Consider the following 19,351-nt stretch of genomic DNA (forward strand, 5'->3'; position numbering starts at 1 on the left):
TGCCCCCTCCAGTATTTTTGCTTGGAGAATCCCATGGACAGAGGAGCCTGGTGGACTAATGTCCATGTGGTTGCAAAGAGTAGCACACAACTGAGCAACTAACACTTTCACTGTCACTTTCAAGCCAGTATACTGATGTGTTTTTTGAAGCAAACTATCAGTGACTTTCATCTTGTTTACTTATTTTCCTACTCAGAAAGCCTATTAACCCAATTTGGAGTCTTTACAAGGCAGTGAACCTAAATCTTACTCAGTTCAGTTCAGTTCAGTTCAGTTGCTCAGTCATGTCCGACTTTTTGCGACCCCATGAATCGCAGCACGCCAGGCCTCCCTGTCCATCACCAACTCCCAGAGTTCACTCAAACTCACGTCCATCGAGTCGGTGATGCCATCCAGCCATCTCATCCTCTGTCATCCCCTTAAATCTTATTAGGTCTCATTAAATAACACCCACAGAATTGCCCCATGGTTTCAGGCCCTCATCTGCCCAAGGACCAAGTGTAGGCCACATGAAACAACGTTTCACCTCCTTCCCCCACTGCCTGTTAGCCATTGCCCTCTAGTATTTCCAGCAGGGAAAGGCTAAAGTCACAAAAGAATGGTTCATTGTTTTCAACTTACACAAACCCCATACTACTCACACAAACCCCATACTACAAGAGTTATCCAATACAATGGTGACTTTTGTACATCCAATAAAGCATAAAATTATGGGAAGGGAGGTGGGAGGGGGGTTCAGGATGGGGAACATGTGTACACCCATGGCAGATTCATGTTGATGTATGGCAAAACCAATCCAATATTGTAAAGTTAAAAAAAATAATAATAATTTAAAAAAGAAGAAAAAAAGCATAAAATTAGAAGAAATATAAGCTAAACAAATGAGCAGAAGTTTGACTTACACAGTGAATAAAATATTACCTTTGGAGCCACACTGACATTTTGTTATAAAGGTTAAAGGAAGACGTTTCCAAGGTTGTCTCAGTGTAAAAATTGCCTGAAGGTTGGGGTAGAGTGCCCAGTGCAAGATGGGTCCTAAAGAAATCTGACACACTTTGACTTTCCAAAAAAATCTTGAATTTTTAGTGAAAAAGATTGTTTTTTTATTAAGATCTTTAACCCTCTTTTCAGCTGAAATAGTATTCTTTAGATAATCAATATAGCATCATTCCCACAGATTTTCAAGGATACTAAATCACATTTTTTTTTTCTTTTGACCACACTGCACGACATTTAGTTCCCTGGCCAGGGATTGAACCTATAACCCCCTGTGGTGGACACACACAGTCCATACCACTGGACTACCAGGGAAGTCCCCACACTCCCTTTTTGCAAAATGAAAAAGAAATCTATTACTATTAGAATATGGTATCCTCGTTGAATGCAAATCAAATATTTTAAAGGGTAGATTTGGCCCATGGCTTAATTTTTTTTTTTAAATAACATTTGAGTCCATTGATTAGATAGCTTGACACTCAGACACATTTGTGTCAGTAGTAGTTTATTCATCATTCACATATACTTAAATGGACATTATCATGATAGTGGTGGTCATAACAGAACATAACGGGATATGAATTTAGTTCTTACCCAAAGATGTGATCAGAAAAATAAGAGCAATATCTTGAAAGTAAACTTCTCAAAGTATGATGAAATTAAAAATGAAGAACAAAGTAAACTCTTGACTCCACTTCATTAGCCAGATTTTTTACACACATATACATATATTGAGGTAAAAATAATAACCACTAATGTATCTGGAGGGAAAACATTGCTAAGAAGTAAATACATAAGACTTTCTTTTCTAGGAATATGATGAAATAAAGATGAACCATTATCAAAAATTTACCAATCTAATTTTTAAACATGCTGTCACATAGCTTTTAATGAAGAAAATCCATATTATGTTCATTTCTTTTGACCTGAAGTAGTGCAATCTCTTATTTTTGTGTTATTCCATTTGCAAGAAAGGCATTTTGGAAAGACTGAAAACATTAAATTCAGGAGCTACAATAATCTGAAAGTAAAACTAAAAAATTTTATAGAAGGGCATTTTACAATCATTTTCTACCCTCTTCCATTTGTTTTTTATCTCAGCCCTTAGAAATGTTATATCCATCTCTGATTCAGTTCTGTTTTAGAATTTCTAAGCCAACAACAATATATTGAATGAAAAATCAGATCAACAAAAATCCATTTTATTTCAATAGTGAGTATCTTTAATTTTATTTAAAATAAATGTGTCCCGTATAAAGTAAACTGGGTATAGTATATTGCACTGGTGATTTACAACCGTAGATTCCTCTGTTAATTATTATTCACACATGCAGAAGTAGCCTAATTTGTTTTAATGGGAAAAAAAGAATCTCTTGGGAACTACTATATACAATACCATATGTTGTCCTCCATTTTCTTGGTCAAAAATGCTGCATTTTGTAGCTATGGATACATTTTGGCTTGGGATTTGTTTCTTTATAAGCCTTTATAATAAGAGTCATCATTAAAATGAAATTGCATTCATTAGAGTTAAGCTGTGGAATCATAGAAACTTGGTCTATTTTGTGCACTGCTTGATGTCTAGTGCCTGGAACATTCCCTGGCATATAATGGCTGCTTAATAATATTTTTTGAATGAGTGAATAAACATCCACAAAAGCACAGGGCAAAATACTTTTTTCCTTTAACAATTGTTTTACAGATAACCTGCTCCCATTTGCCACCATCCTGCTTCTAGCGACTGTTACTTCATGCCCGAATCTTCCAGACACTCCATGTCAATTCTTTCTCCTTTCTGAAATGGCCACCAGCTTGCACTCACTCCTAAACTTGAGATTTTCCAGTTGAACCTGCCTTCTTAGTACTTTTCAAGCCCTGTGACACAGCTTCTCATAACATGATTACATGGTTTTTAATAACCCACTAAATTGTCTCTCTGTGCTAATGATCATGAGTTCATTGAGAGTTCCATCTTCCAAGTGCATAGTAGATATATGTATATGTGTGTATGTGCTCAGTTGTGTCCAACTCTTTGCAATCCCACGGACTGTAGCCCGCCAGATTCCTCTTTCCATGGAATTTTCCAGACAAGAATACTGGAGTGGGTTGCCATTTCCTACTCCAGGGGATCTTCCCAACCCAGGGATTAAACCCAAGTCCCCTGCATCTCCTGCAATGGCAGGTGGATTTTTTACCACTGTGCCACCTGGGAAGCCACAGATATATGCATAGTAGATATAAAAGAAGTGTTTTCAAGTGAGTAGTAATTAAAATCTAACATAAAGGATTCTTGAGACTATGCCATTCCCCTTGGTAAAAACCTTCATTACTGCACTGCAAAAGTCAACTCATTCAAACCCATCACAATCTTTCTTTATTTGACTGTGCTGGGTCTTAGTTGGAGCAGTCAGTATCTTTGATTTTCTTTGTGGCATGTGGGATCTTGCATTGTGGCATGTGAACTCTTAGTTGCAGCATGTGGGATCTAGTTCCCTGACCAGGGATCAAACCCAGGCCCCCTGCATTGGGAGCACAGAGTCATAGCCACTGGGCCACCAGGGAAGTCCCCCCACCACAATCTTGCTCGAAGAAAATCCCCTGATTTTTCTTCCACAACTGCCCTGTAGTTTCATGCTTCAACTTATTACAGACTATTTGCACCTCTCCAGACACATTAAGGTTTCCTACCTCTTGCCATTTATTCCAGCTCCAAACAAAAAGCTTTCCTCCTCCCACCATTCTGCTTCTTCCTTTATGTTTCATATACCTATATCCCAATGTCTAGTTCAGGGAGCCCTTATAAAGCTACATGGTAGAGGGGTGAGGCAAGACAGGTTTTCCCCAGGGTAATATTAGAAGTTGGCCTGAAAGACTCAACTCCCCAAGAAATGATCTTAGTCTGTGGCTTTCTCATGGTTGAATGTATGACCCTCTGCTTTATAGAGTCCCCCTGATTTAGACCAAATAGGGCTCATGTGACTTGGCATATCCCGTGTTATGGGCCACAATCTGAATTGGTTGCAGATGGAGTAAAAGAAGGAGAAATAGACCCAACTTTCTCGTTCATCTTTATAACAGCTTTGGTGTGTCCATGTTACACTCCCCTTTCTATACAAGAGGAAATGCATGAGACATATTTGTCAGTGAACTTTTTCTTTACTTGAAAAATCCCAAAAATGAGAGGGAAGAGAGAGAGAGTTGGAGAAAGAAACAGATCATCCATAATCTCCCCTTCAGCATCTGTAATCTCATTCCCTACAAGTGCCTCTTTGGGTCAAGTAGAAGGTACTTCTTGCGTCATAGAGGTCTCCAGCCCTGGGCCAGAGTTCACCACTTTTGGTGATGGGGTCCAGGTTGGATTTCAGCCCCCTGGTCTCCTTGGCTTGGCCACTGTATAACTCCAAATGGAGACCCTGGTTTGTAGCTCATCTTTTCCTGTATCAGTAGTTTTAAAGCTTTTATTCAATCTTACCAAAATGCCCTGCAGAAGGCTACATCACCACAAAAAGGACATATTTTCCTTAAGTATTAATTTATTTCTCCCCCTTTCCCCCACTTGCTTCATTTTTATGAGAACTCCCTTTGATTGGTGCCAAAAATTTGAACGTTACATTCTTGTTAGTGCATTAGAGAGCCTTCAGAAATTAGCATATGCTCCACCATAAAATAAAGTTAATAGAGCCAGAGAATCTAGATATGGAATCTGAAGGATATAAGCAGGTTTCTCTTCTTTCACTTAGGAATTGACCTCAGCTTTCTATAGGAAACAGTGTTGATAAAGCAGTTTGAGAATAGCTGTTGATCTGAAGGCTTCGTGTCTAATTCTCTTGAATGTTCATTATTTAATAAAACTGTATTGAGGGATTGCCATGTACTAGGGACAGGCATGCCCTGGTGAAAAATAAACATAGAATTGCCTTAATGAAAGTTAGGGTCTTATGAATGGAGAGACCATGAATAAATAGGCAAATAAATACGTACTTACCAATTGCTGTCAATGTCTAGAAGGAAGTAGAGTTCTGAGACTGAGAAAAATCGGGATGGGGGAGCCTGTCTTTAGATAGGGTAACGAAGGGTGGGCTGTCTTTCAAGGTCACAGGAACTGAGATCTGAAATAGCTGAATAGAAGCCAGCTAGGCAGAGGACAATGGCATCCCACTCCAGTACTCTTGCCTGGAAAATCCCATGGATGGAGGAGCCTGGTAGGCTGCAGTCCATGGGGTCGCTAAGAGTAGGACATGACCAAGCGACTTCACTTTCACTTTTCACTTTCATGCATTGGAGAAGGAAATGGCAACCCACTCCAGTGTTCTTGCCTGGAGAATCCCAGGGATGGGGGAGCCTGGTGGGCTGCCGTCTATGGGGTCGCACAGGATCGGACACTACTGAAGCGACTAAGCAGCAGCAGCAGCAGCAGGCAGAGGGCAGAGCTTCCCGGGTGGTTCAGTGGTAATGAATCTGCCTGCAGTGCAGGAGACCCGGGTTCAGTCCTTGGGTTGGGAAGATCCCCTGCAGGAGGGCATGGTAACCCACTCCAGCATTCTTACCTGGAGAATCCCATGGACAGAGATGCCTGGTGGGCTACAGTCCATGGGGTCGCAAAGAGTCAGACACGACTGAAGCAACTGAGCACACACAAGCATCCAGGCCGAGAGCAAATGGAAAACTCCAGGCTGAGGAAAGAGAATTCATGAAGGGTGTAAGTCAAGAATAAGCTTGGTGAGTTCTATGGATGCCGTAGCATCTTTTAAGTTATTGTGAAAAGTGTCAAATTCTCAGATCCACCGTGAACCTAATGAATTAACAATGCCAGAGTGGGAGCCTGCAATCCCTGTGTTAACAAGCCTGCCATGTGATTATGATGCTTGCTGTTGTTCGAGAAGCTCTACCTTAGACAGATATTTTAAGCTGTGAAGGGGAAGGGGAGAACAAGACAGCATCTCTATGCCAGGACAATGCAAGTGGTAAATGTGGGCACAGATCAGGAGCAGTTTTGGCTGGCAGAAATGTTGGCAAATTAAAAAAACCTGTTCAATGTAAAACTTAATCTAAAATAATGCCTGCATTTGAATATCAGTGTCCTCATGGATGGTGTTTTTGATGGCTTATGGATTATTACTTATTTTAAAATAAGTAAATAGATTTCATTCACTGACATTTTGCTTGATGTTTTGTTATATATAATTAAAATTGTCAGACAAAAAATGTTGGCATTCCTTCTGTTTCCTTAGCAGCCGAAGAATGTGGCCTGCTTCAATGATTTATTTATACTCATTAGAGACCTTTTTATTTTAATTGTGCGTATTTTGCATTTAGCCTCTGTAAAGCACTCATGAACTACCTTTTTTGTTTGTTTTAATTGTGTCATTAGAAAGCTATGGAAAGCTTGAAATGTTTTTGTTTGGTTTTGGTTTGTTTGCTTCATTTTTCTATTAGAAAGAAATAATTAGCATCCAGAGTTAGGATTATAGGAACTAGTTTCTGAGGAAATTAACTCAAATGTATACCACTTGTTCTTATAGGCAGAAGTCTTTCCTTTGTGATCAATTCCGTTCTGTTCCTCATTTCCCATTAATATTTGTGAGGACAAAATGAACATACATATAAAAGAAAGAAGACAGACACTGTTAGTGTGATTAAGCTATAATTCAGCCTTTGAGAGTATTGGAGTTATAAGTTTCATAGTGAAGCCGTGTCCTGAAAGATGAAGAATTATGATGGCTGCAAATGAAGAAATGTTTTTTTAAAAAAAGAATTTCATGTTTGGGTGCACACTCTTTTCCGGTAATACAAAGAGAAACTAGGGATCATTTTTCAGAACAACATGATGATTCTGTATGGGCAAAAAATGGAACAGTCATTTACTATTCTTCTAGGGGGAAACCATAGTTAAAATATAACTGATAATTGCTCAGAAAATAAAAGCACCAGATTTTTTCATCCCTACAAACTTCATATTGTTTCCCTAAAATCGTTTTCTTTTTTTTTTTTAATTTAACTACCCCAAGTCATCCTGATTATGCTACATCTAGCTCATTAGTTCTGAGTCTGTTTCATTCTTTATGTCCTTATTCACTTTGCTCATCCAAAGTGATCATGTCCAAATATGAACACGTACAAGAATTGCCCTGAAATGGAAAGCAAGGAAGACAATGGAAAAAAAAAAAAAAAAAAACAGCATAATGCTTTGCCCTTGGGCTGCCACAATAAAAATTGATGCTGGAATGCAATGCAGTTGAATCTCTATTAAAAAGAATACATATTTCAGTGGCATACTTTACTGTCAAGAATGTCTCTACCAGAGGCAAAAGTGATCCTAATAGCAGAGGGAAGTCTCCTTCAGTCTGCAGACTAGACTAGCCCCTGTGTCTCAGCTCCACATAGTCCCTTCGTATTTGGCAGAACTTACAGAAAGGGTGATATGTCTCAGTTTTGTTGAAAATTGATGGAATAGCTAGTGGTGTTAGTAATGAGAATTCAAATCAGCAGTCTCTTGCCAAAGCAAAAAAGTATCTCCTGCCCAAAGTCCAAGGGTAAAAGGAGGTTGGGCAACTGGATGAAGTTAGTCTATGTAGTTGTTGTTGAGTCGCTCAGTCATGTCTGACTCTCTGTGACCCCCATGGACTTCAGCATGCCAGGCTTCCCTGTCCTTCACCAGCTCCCAGAGTTTGCTCAAACTCCTGTCCGTTGCGTCAGTGATGCCGTCCAACCATCTCATCTTCTGTCGCTCCCTTCTTCTCCTGCCTTCAATCTTTCCCGGTACTGAGGTCTTTTCCAATGAGTTTGCTCTTCGCATCAGGTCGCCAAAGTCTATGTGAAAGTGAAAGTAGCTCAGTCGTGTCCAACTCTTTGCAACCACATGGACTATACAGTCCATGGAATTCTCCAGGCCGGAATACTGGAGTGGATAGCCTTTCCCTTCTCAAGGGGATCTTCCCAACCCAGGGATCGAACCCAGATTTCCTGCATTGCAGGTAGATTCTTTACTAGCTGAGCCACAAGGGAAGCCCAAGAATACTGGAGTGGGCAGCCTATTCATTCTTCAGCAGATCTTCCCAACCCAGGAATCAAACCAGAGTCTGCTGCATTGCAGGAGGATTGTTTACCAACTGAGCTATCAGGGAAGCCCTTACTAGTGTTTTTTTTTTTTTTCTTTTTTTTTTTTGAAGAAATAGAATGGTGGCTTTTATTCTCAGGTAGTGGAGAGGGGAACACAGTATGCTCCTGCCTCAAGAACTGTGTCCCTAATGCAGGTATTCACAGTCAGGAGCAGTCAGGAGTCAGTGATGAGGAAACAAAGGTGATAGGATCTTGATTTCTTCCTCTTGCATCATTTCAAAGACAGTCATAAACTGGCATCAGTAACCCAGTAACTGCGTCTGGCAGTCTGGTGGCTCTGAGGCCTTCTTTCTGACATGTAACTACAAGGGGAAGGCTGTTGTAAAGGTAAATATCAGATAGAGGATGTATTTAGCATAGAGTCAAGTGAAGTGTAGCTCCTGCAGAGTTAGGGGGCAGAAAAGCAAAATTAGTTACAGACATTCGGAATCAGGAGCAGTTAAAGTAAAATAAACTAGGAATGTTCAGGCCTGCTCACTGTTCTTCTTTATGTTCTTTGCTCTCAGAGAAGTGAAAAAGAAAAACTCATTCCTCTTTTTTCCTTTTCACTGCAACAATTCCCCCGTCAGTTTATTCCCTCCTAACAATGGAGGCAGAGAAGGCAATGACAACCCACTCCAGTACTCCTGCCTGGAAAATCCCATGGGTGGAGGAGCCTGGTAGGCCACAGTCCATGGGGTTGCTAAGAGTCAGACACAACGGAGCGACTTCACTTTCACTTTTCACTTTCATGCATTGGAGAAGGAAATGGCAACCCATTCTGGTGTTCTTGCCTGGAGAATCCCAGGGGTGGGGGAGCCTGGTGGGCTGCTGTCTATGGGGTCGCACAGAGTCGGACACGACTGAAGCGACTTAGCAGCAGCAGCAGCAACAGTGGAGGAAAGGAAATACATCATTCTTGTCTGGCTGAGGACAAACCAGTTTTGCTCCGTTTGAAAATCACCAGCTGTTCAGCCCAGGGACCATCTATCTCTTACTTCAAATTTTCCTTGAGATGTGAACCCCAAGAAATCTTTATTGGGGTGATGAGGGACAGATGGTCAGTCTTCTGTAACTTCTTTAATGCTGACACAGGACTCATAGACCCTACCTAGTTAGGGTCATGGAGCTCTCACCCTGTTCTATTAAGGGGCCCAAGGTGACTTTTGTGGTTATTCCCGCTGGATCTGTTTGGAGGAGTGGCTGTAATCTCTTTGGGGGCATGGGTTTTCTTTGCACATCAGCTTTATCTTGATGTGAATCTGTGTCATCTGATAAAGGTCCTGTCCAGGTTGGAGATAGTCCTTTGATTATGTCTTTTTCAGAATGTATAATCCTCTGGTTGCAGGTCACAAGGCATCTTAGGTAACTGGGGCCTGTAATCCTGCATTCTCAGTTTCCTCTAGGTTCACCATGGGGAGTGGTTGGAGTGGCTGTAGTCGAATGAAGGCCAGGTGGCAGGCATTCCCCTTTCTCAGGGCCCGCTGACTCACACTGAAGGGCTGCAATCGTTCATTCCATGTCTCAGGTCTTTCCTTCTTGGTCATGAATGACCGTTGTCCTCCTGGAATTTAGCCTCCAGGTCCTGCTTTGGAGTCATTTATAAGAGATTCACCGCCGCCTCCTCCTCCTCCCACCTGCCGCGACTACCGCCCTCTACTCTCTACCCCACCCAGCTTCGTGTCGGAGGCGCCATCAGGCACCGCCGGCTTTACATACTGGGCCAGATTTGCCACCGCCCGCAGAGCCCCTCTAGTGTATTTTTAATTGAAGACAACCTCTGCAGAGAAGGTGAGAATTTGCTACTTAGTGGTACTTGTTAGGATGGGTCCAACCACATTCCCCCCAGGTATTTAAGAGGCTCCAGGCCTTTCTACTTCTGGGCAAAGCAGGATATGGTCCTTGGCTCTTCAGGTTCCAGTGGTGGCTATTCACTCCCATCAGGATGATAAACCCATCCAGAAATGCAAAAGCTGAAAAACACAGCCAGGTTGTACCTACCCCTAACTCTGAGTGACCGGATTCCATGAGGCCTTCCCTAAGCCACATGTTGGAGTCTCAACACCAGGACCAAAGACTGGATCTGGAGGTCATGATTTCCATTTCCTCCCCCTCAGCTACTAAACCAGCATGAAGAGTCCTGGGACTTGTGCTAACACTCTTTGCAGGCTATTTCTTAGGACTTTTGGTTCACAAACAGTTTGTTCAGTAAGGTTTCATTGTAGAGGGAAAGGCAGCTGGCCCCTACTTTGCTTCTTAGATAGTATTTTTGATGTAAATTTCTCTGCCCAGTGTATGTAGCCCTAGAATGATATTTCATTGTCAGATCATTCTATTCTTGAATTCCTGGTGAGATAAGACCTCTATGAAGCAGTAGGTTAAGATTTCAGGAATAGTGTTTAATATCATTAAGAAGGGAAGTGTTTCATTCTCAGGAGTACCATTAATATATAAAGAGAACAGTGTGTGTGTGTGTGTGTGTGTGTGTGTAACTGTGATATGTATATCATATCACAATTTATAAATTCTTAAATAGAATTATAATTAATTATATAAAAATAAATTATATAAGAAATTATAGAATTTATGTAATATAATTAAATAGAATTATAAACTCTAATTCTAGCATTTCAGTCTCCTCTCCTTCTTGCCTGCTTATGCATTTCATCTAACTGCCGCCTTTCTTGGATGGTCTTGATGTCCACCATTAAGCCCTCTACATTCTCTCCATCTACAAGCCTCATCTTGCTTCACTTCCCTCCAAATCCCCTTTAGTTGCATTTTGCAGTCACATTCCTGCTAAAATTTAAACTCTCATATCCCTAAGTGTTTGTGCCACAACCATCTGACAAAACCCCAAACCTGGACCAACTGTTTCTTCCACATTTGCCTGGAATGCTGTTGGAGAAAGAGAAAACTGGGCAGATGGGTTCTGCTAAAAAGTTGTTGTCTTCTGCCTCAAGTGAGCCCTCAACACTGTCTGGCAACCTCCCTACATTTATTTGTTCACCTCCCTCTCGTATTCTCTCGCACAACTAATTCCAATGTTCCCACTTACCCTTCACTCATGTTTTCATTCAATGAATGTTCATTGCACACTGATTATATACCAGGTCAGTTGCTTCCTACTTCACAGAAGAAATAGAGGTCCCCAAAGTCAAAGTACCTCAACTTACCTTTTTCATTGCTCCAAATTGACCTTCTATGCCTTCCAAAATAGTCCATAACTATTAAGTCATTAAAAAAATTACTCCCTCAAAAATGTTCTCTAGTTAGAAGACAATGCCTTTGTTTTGTTGCAAAGTGGTTGTCTACTGAGCTGCTAAATCTATATTTGAACAAATCTTTACATAAAGATAAGCAAAGTTCTGACAAGCAATTAAATGTCATAAAAAAGAAAAAACTTGGCATATCAAACTTATATATCATTCTAAATCAGTACGTTTATATCTATAATCAGACAGCATTTAATGAAGTGAAAATTCTGCCTGCATGAAACTAGTCACAATAAAATTAGACTTGGTTTGCTCTTTCATGGCGAGCATATTCCAGATGTTTAAATGTTTCAAAGAAAACCCAGAGTATAATGGCTTCCTTGAATGTTTTCTCAGTTACTGCTTCCAAACTAGAATATGATCTAATGAAATTCTGGTGGTACTGAAATAGCACATCATATTGTTCAGAGTAGACTGTACTTTTTTGGGTGTTTTGTGTTTAGTGTTTAATAATGTAAACATGAATGTCTATGTATATTAATAATAACAATATTAAAAGTGCTAATATTTGAAATACAATCAAATTCTATGTTATTTAAATGAATTTTACCTGTATTGACTCTTTTTTTTTTTTTTAATTTATTTGGCAGTGTCGAGTCTTAGTTGGGTCATGTGGGATCTTTGTTGTAGCGTGTGAACTCTCAGGTTATGGCCCAGGGTGTGCAGCCTCATTCGTTGTGGTGCACAGGCTTAGGGATAGAACCTGTGTCCCCTGCATTGCATGCTGGAGTCTTAACCACTGGGCCATCAGGGAAGTCCCCTGTGTTCACTCTATGCATAACATGTCCTGTGACTCAGTGTTTAGGGGGCCATGCTTCCTGTTATGTACATGTCTAGGCATTGACAGCTAACATCAGTGAGCCGTCCTCAGGTGGTATGGAGCTGCCACTAGAAGCCAGGTCACGTGTTAAAGTGAAGACTGTCTTAGACACTCTCGTGCCTTCTTTTTCTCGTCTTCTTTTCTACCATCATCTGTCTCCTTTCCTTCATTGTCATGTGCTCAGCACCCTCACCATGACTTCTAGCTGGCTGAAGTTTGTCATTCTGATCAAGCCTACCATGATTATCTTCCCAAAGTGAACCTTTGCACCAAATTACCTCTTTAGCAACAAACGTCCCCCTAATCAAAGCTTCCATTTATCTTAACAAAGACTTAGGCATTCATATTAAACAGAACATATGGCTTTTTCCCTTTAATAATAATAGTGTAGCAGTAGCAGTGGTAGTAAAGTCGTAGTAGTCAACATTTAAAATAGATGCTCTCTATTCCAATTCAGTTAGGACCTGGAGTTCAACAGTTAATTGAAAAAGTCAGTAAAAATTTTATTTTGTGTAAAATAGTCACTAATATTTTAACGCTGTGTGAAGGAATTTTACTTCGAGTGTAGGTTCCCTGATTAGGGTTTGCCATGAATTACACTGATACTACAGACTTTGATTTCCGGTGCAGGTTTCCTTAATGCAGACAGAATCCACTGGGAAACATGGGAAGCATTCTGAGTACTTTAGAATCCTTCTAACCTTTTCATATGGGTTTCCTAATCTCTTACAGTTGCCTAGTTGGCACCCAATTCAGTAATACTTCTTTTTCTTTTTTAAAGCAAATTTCCAGAATATTTAACCTTATTTTTTATAGGAATAATAACTTACTTTCTTTTTAGGATTCTAGTTCTTTGGTTTAGGAAATCTTTCAGTAAACTATGTAACTGTGATACTAATTGGCAAAAGCAGGTTTGAGAATATACACACATTGACAAGTCAACTAATGAGGGCTGAACGCCATACTTATGACACATACTTCGTAACATTTTACTTAGTGACCGTTAGCGGCCCCAGTCAGTATGTTTCTCAGACAATAAAAACTCTGGCTAATCTGATGAGTCTTAAATGGAGATCCATTAAGGGAACTTCTGCTACAATTGGATGATACAAGCAGAAGAAACAAAAAAGAAGCCATGATCCCATGACTCTGTGTGTGTGAGTGAGGGGACAGGGGTTTTGGGGAGAGAAGGAAAGTAGAGGGGAAAGGAGAGAGTGTGTTGTGATTAATTATGAATATTGAAACTTATTTTTTAAAATCTCCTTCGTCCTCCAGAATACTAATGCAGGATTAAAAATCTGTGTCCACAGCAGGGGAAAGAGAGAGTGGGATGAATTGGGAAAGTAGCATTGACATATATACACTACCATGCATAAAATAGCTAGTGGGAAGCTGCTATACAGCGCAGGGAGCTCAGCTCAGCACTCTGTGATGACCTGGAGGAGTGGGATGTGGGGACGAAAGGGAGGCTCAGGAAGGAGGGGATATATGTATACTTATAGCTGATTCACGTTGTTCTACAGCAGAAACTAACACAACATTTTAAAGCAAGTATCTTTCAATTAAAAGAAAATCTGTGTTCAGGACTTTGAGGAAGAAAGTGAAAATCAAAATACACTAATAGATACCCTTGGCCATGTGCATCATGTAATCTAAGGGGAGCTGAAATCTAGATATGACCGAAGTGAGATGGATGCTGAACTCAGGGACCAAGAGCCACACTAAGGCAGTGGTGAGTGTATGGGGTTAATCTGCACTGTTGTCAGATTCTGCCTGGCTTTCCTGCCATCTGTGCAATGATTCCTCTTTATGGTTCCCACTCAAGTGATATTTACTTGTGGTTACTAGAAATGCATGTTATTATCCAGAAGACAATGGCTCCATTTTTATTAACATTGTCTTTGTCCAGGTTTCCCCACTGACATTTAAGAAATCTGATTTCTAACCTTTCTATTACGCCAAGCAAAGTGATTGTGAATCACTTCTTTTTAGAGATATGAATTCATATTCATGGAGTTTAACTGCCTCTCTCCATGGGCATTTATTGTGATCCTTTTATGTATGTATTTATGAGAAAATAGAATAATATTTGCTATCAATTCCTATAACAACTTTCTTCATTTCAGAATGATTTGTATGATATTCCACTGATGTGAAATTAAATAAAGATGAAAATATCAGATGTAATTTTTGTATCTACATGGTCAGTCAAACAGATTTCTGTCCACTTCTCTTTGTATTTTTTTTATATATAATTCACATACCATAAAATTCATAGTTTTAAAATGTGTGATTTGGTGGTATATACTATATTCAAAAAGCCATGCCACCATCACCACTGTCTTAACTCCAGAATGCTTTTGTCATTCCCAGAAGGAACCCCATGATTCTTTAATATAATATTTTTAATGGCCGCTTTTCAAAAACTGTAAGTTCAACAGAGTGATGTGTCAAAATATCATATTATCTATGAACTATTTAAGGGTCTTAGGCTCCATACAATGCCACATTTTAGTGAAGAGATAGTAACTTGGATTTGGATAATCCCATTCTTATTTAGAATGTACACACTGGTTCCTTCCATTTGGAGTCAGAAGGAACTCAAAGGTTTTAGATGAAGTCCATGTAAACAGTGCTTTTATCAACATTCAGTTCAGTGCAGACGCTCAGTCGTGTCTGACTCTTTGCAATCCCATGAACCGCAACACACCAGGCCTCCCTGTCCATCACCAAACTCATGTCCATTGAGTCGGTGATGCCATCCAACCATCTCATCCTCTGGCGTCCCCTTCTCCTCCTGCCCTCAATCTTTCCCAGCATCAGGGTCTTTTCAAATGAGTCAACTCTTCGCATGATGTGGCCAAAGTATTGGAGTTTCAGCTTCAACGTCAGTCCTTCCAATCAACACCTAGGACTGATCTCCTTTAGGATGGATTGGTTGGATCTCCTTGCAGTCCAAGGGACTCTCAAGAGTCTTCTTCAACACAACAGTTGAAAAGCATCAATTCTTCAACACTCAGCTTTCTTTATAGTCCAACTCTCACACCCGTACATGACTACTGGAAAAACCATATCCTTGACTAGACAGACCTTTGTTGACAAAGAAATGTCTCTGCTTTTTAATATGCTGTCTAGGTTGGTCATAACTTTCCTTCCAAGAAGTAAGCGTCTTTCAATTTCATGGCTGCAGTCACCATCTGCAGAGATTTTGGTGCCCCCCAAAATAAACTCAGCCATTGTTTCCTCATCTATTTGCAATGAAGTGATGGGACCAGGTGCCATGATCTTAGTTTTCTAAATGTTGAGCTTTAAGCCAACTTTTTCACTCTCCTCCTTCACTTTCGTCAAGAGGCTCTTTAGTTCTTCTTCACTTTCTGCCATAAGGGTGATGTTATCTGCATATCTGAGGTTATTGATATTTCTCCTGGCAATCTTGATTCCAGCTTGTGCTTCATCCAACCCAGTGTTTCTCATGATGTACTGCATATAAATTAAAAAAGCAGGGTGACAATATACAGCCTTGACATACTCCTTTTCCTATTTGGAACCAGTCTGTTGTTCCATGTCCAGTTCTAACTGTTGCTTCCTGACCTGCATACAAATTTCTCAAGAAGCAGGTCAGGTGGTCTGGTATTCCCATCTCTTTCAGAATTTTTCACAGTTGATTGTGATCCACATAGTCAAAGGCTTTGGCATAGTCAAGAAAGCAGAAATAGATGTTTTCTGGAAATTTCTTGCTTTTCCAGTGATCCAGTGGATGTTGGCAATTTGGTCTCTGGTTCCTCTGCCTTTTCTAAAACCAGCTTGAACATCTGGAAGTTCATGGTTCACATATTGCTGAAGCCTGGCTTGGAGAATTTTGAGCATTATTTTACTAGCGTGTGAGATGAGTGCAATTGTGTGGTAGTTTGAGCATTCTTTGGCATTGCCTTTCTTTGGGATTGGAATGAAAACTGACCTTTTCCAGTCCTGTGGCCACTGCTGAGTTTTCCAAATTTGCTGGCATATTGAGTGCAGCCCTTTCACAGCATCATCTTTTAGAATTTGAAATAACTCAACTGGAATTCCATCACCTCCACTACCTTTGTTCATAGTGATGCTTCCTAAGGCCCACTTGACTTCACATTCCAGGATGTCTGGCTCTAGGTGAGTGATCACACCATCGTGATTATCTGGGTCGTGAAGATCTTTTTTGTACAGTTCTTCTGTGTATTCTTGCCATCTCTTCTTAATATCTTCTGCTTCTGTTAGGTCCATACCATTTCTGTCCTTTATTGAACCCATCTTTGCATGAAATGTTCCCTTGGTATCTCTAATTTTCTTGAAGAGATCTAGTCTTTCCCATTCTATTGTTTTCCTCTATTTCTTTGCATTGATCGCCGAGGAAGGCTTTCTTATCTCTCCTTGCTATTCTTTGGAACTCTGCATTCAAATGGGTATATCATTCCTTTTCTATTTTGCTTTTCACTTCTCTTCTTTTCACAACTATTTGTAAGGCCTCCTCAGACAGCCATTTTGCTTTTTTTCATTTCTTTTTCTTGGGGATGGTCTTGATTCCTGTCTCCTGTACAATGTCACAAACCTCTGTCCATAGTTCATCAGGCACTCGGTCTATCAGATCTAGTCCCTTAAATCTATTTCTCACTTCCACTGTATAATCATAAGGGATTTGATTTATGTCATACCTGAATGGTCTAGTGGTTTTCCCCACTTTTTTTCAATTTAAGTCTGATTTTAGCAATAAGGAGTTCATGATCTGAGCCATAGTTGGCTCCCGGTCTTGTTTTTGCTGACTGTATAGAGCTTTTCCATCTTTGGCTGCAAAGAATATAATCAGTCTGATTTCAGTGTTGACCATCTGGTGATGTCCATCTGTAGAGCCTTCTCTTGTGTTGCTGGAAGCGGGTATTTGCTATGGCCAGTGCATTCTCTTGGCAAAACTCTGTTAGCCTTTGCCCTGCTTCATTCTGTACTCCAAGGCCAAATTTGCCTGTTACTCCAGGTGTTTTGGAAAAGGCAATGGCACCCCACTCCAGTACTCTTGCCTGGAAAATCCCATGGACGGAGGAGCCTGGTGGGCTGCAGTCCATGGGGTCGCTAAGAGTCGGACGCGACTAAGCAACTTCACTTTCACTTTTCACTTTCATGCATTGGAGAAGGAAATGGCAACCCACTCCAGTGTTCTTGCCTGGAGAATCCCAGGGATGGGGGAGCCTGGTGGGCTGCCGTCTATGGGGTTACACAGAGTCTGAAACGACTGAAGTGACTTAGCTAGGTGTTTCTTGACTTCCTACTTTTGCATTCCAGTCTCTTATAATGAGAAGGACATCTTTTTTGGGTGTTAGTTCTAAAAGGACTTGTAGGTCTTCATAGAACCATTCAACTTCAGCTTCTTCAGCATTACTGGTTGGGGCATAAACTTGGATTACAATGATATTGAATGGTTTGCCTTGGAAATGAACAGAGATCATTCTGTCATTTTTGAGATTGTATCCAAGTACTGCATTTCAGACTCTTCTGTTGACTATGATGGCTACCCCATTTCTTCTAAGGGATTTCTCCCCACAGTAGTAGATATAATGGTCATCTGAATTAAATTCACGCATTCTAGACCATCTTAGTTCGCTGATTCCTAGAATGTCGATGTTCACTCTTGCCATCTCCTGTTTGACCACTTCCAATTTGCCTTGATTCATGGGCTTAACATTCCAGGTTCCTATGCAATATTGCTCTTTACAGCATCAGACCTTGCTTCTATCACCAGTCACATCCACACCTGGGTGTTGTTTTTACTTTGGTTCCTCCCTTCATTCTTTCTGAAGTTATTTCTCTACTGATCTCCAGTAGCATATTGAACCAGAAAAATAACACCTGCACAGATCAAGCAAATCATAGCAGCACATATAGCCAAGTAAGTGATGCTGTCCTTGTACACAGAGATTCCGTTACACAAACTATTCTCCTAAGTGAGGGAATTCATCTTTAGAAATTGCTCGTTAGAACATTGGGACCTCATGCATCATGTTAAAGATCCATAAATGTCCTCTCAATGGAGAAGAGAATATTCATGATCATATCAACCCAGTATTTGCATAGGCTGCTTCTGATCAACAGATTGTCATGATGCATGGCATCATGGAATCCTGCTCCGGTGCTCCAGAGACAGCTGAGAAGCCTCATGGGAGCCTTCTTCAGTCATTGCTACAAGGACCAAAATACTAGGAGATCAGGAACTCAGGCTTAGAATTTGACAAAATACCCTCATCTCTAATTGAAACAATTTATTTATGTAGTTGGTACAAAGTATGCATGTAATATTTCATGACTGAGTACATCTTTTACCGTTAAAAAAAAAAAAAGCCCCCACTTTTGGTTGTGAGATGAGTAGAATTCAGAATCTAGCAGTGTTGTATTCTTCCCATTACTTTGCCAATGCAGAATTTCTTCAGAAAGGGATCTAATATAATTGTTAAGAATGTGCACTCTACTACTACTAAGTCACTTCAGTCATGTCCGACTCTGTGCGACCCCATAGACAGCAGCCCACCAGGTTCCCCCGTCCCTGGGATTCTCCAGGCAAGAACACTGGAGTGGGTTGCCATTTCCTTCTCCAAGGCATGAAAGTGAAAAGTGAAAGTGAAGTCGCTCAGTTGTGTCCAACCCTCAACAACTCCATGGACTGCAGCCTTCCAGGCTCCTCCGTCCATGGGATTTTCCAGGCAAGAGTACTGGAGTGGTATTGCCTTCTCCGATGTGCACTCTAGAGGCAGACAAATCTGATTATGTATCCCAGGTTCCTCAGTTTTTACCCATGGAGCCTCAGGCAAAGTTTAACCTCTGTGACTTTTTTTTTCTTGTGTGTAAAATGATAATTCTCCAACTACCAACCTCATAGGGTTATTGTGTAGGAATAAAATCAGATGATGTTTGGACAGAGCTCCTCACAGAATTAGGCACATAACAAGTACTCAGTAGACATTAGTTGAGTTGTTTAGTCGCTAAGTCATGTCCAATTCTTTGCGACCCCGTGGACTGTAGCCCATCAGGCTCTTCTGTCAATGGGATTCTCTAGGCAAGAATACTACGGTGAGTTGCCATTCCCTTCTCCAAACATTAGTTAGCCATCCATTAACAAATGTTCACTGTTAGAATACCACTAGAA

At 40.6% G+C, this 19,351-nt stretch overlaps 1 protein-coding gene across 10 annotated transcripts in view; it reads left to right on the top strand.

Annotated features, from left to right (window-relative positions):
* Window positions 1-19,351, top strand: part of DMD (dystrophin) — a 2,362,639-nt gene that overhangs the window by 1,992,573 nt on the left and 350,715 nt on the right. The gene's annotated exons all lie outside the window — the stretch shown is intronic.

The sequence above is a fragment of the Bos indicus genome, chromosome X, assembly GCF_029378745.1.
Source record: "Bos indicus isolate NIAB-ARS_2022 breed Sahiwal x Tharparkar chromosome X, NIAB-ARS_B.indTharparkar_mat_pri_1.0, whole genome shotgun sequence".
Lineage (NCBI taxonomy): Eukaryota > Metazoa > Chordata > Mammalia > Artiodactyla > Bovidae > Bos > Bos indicus.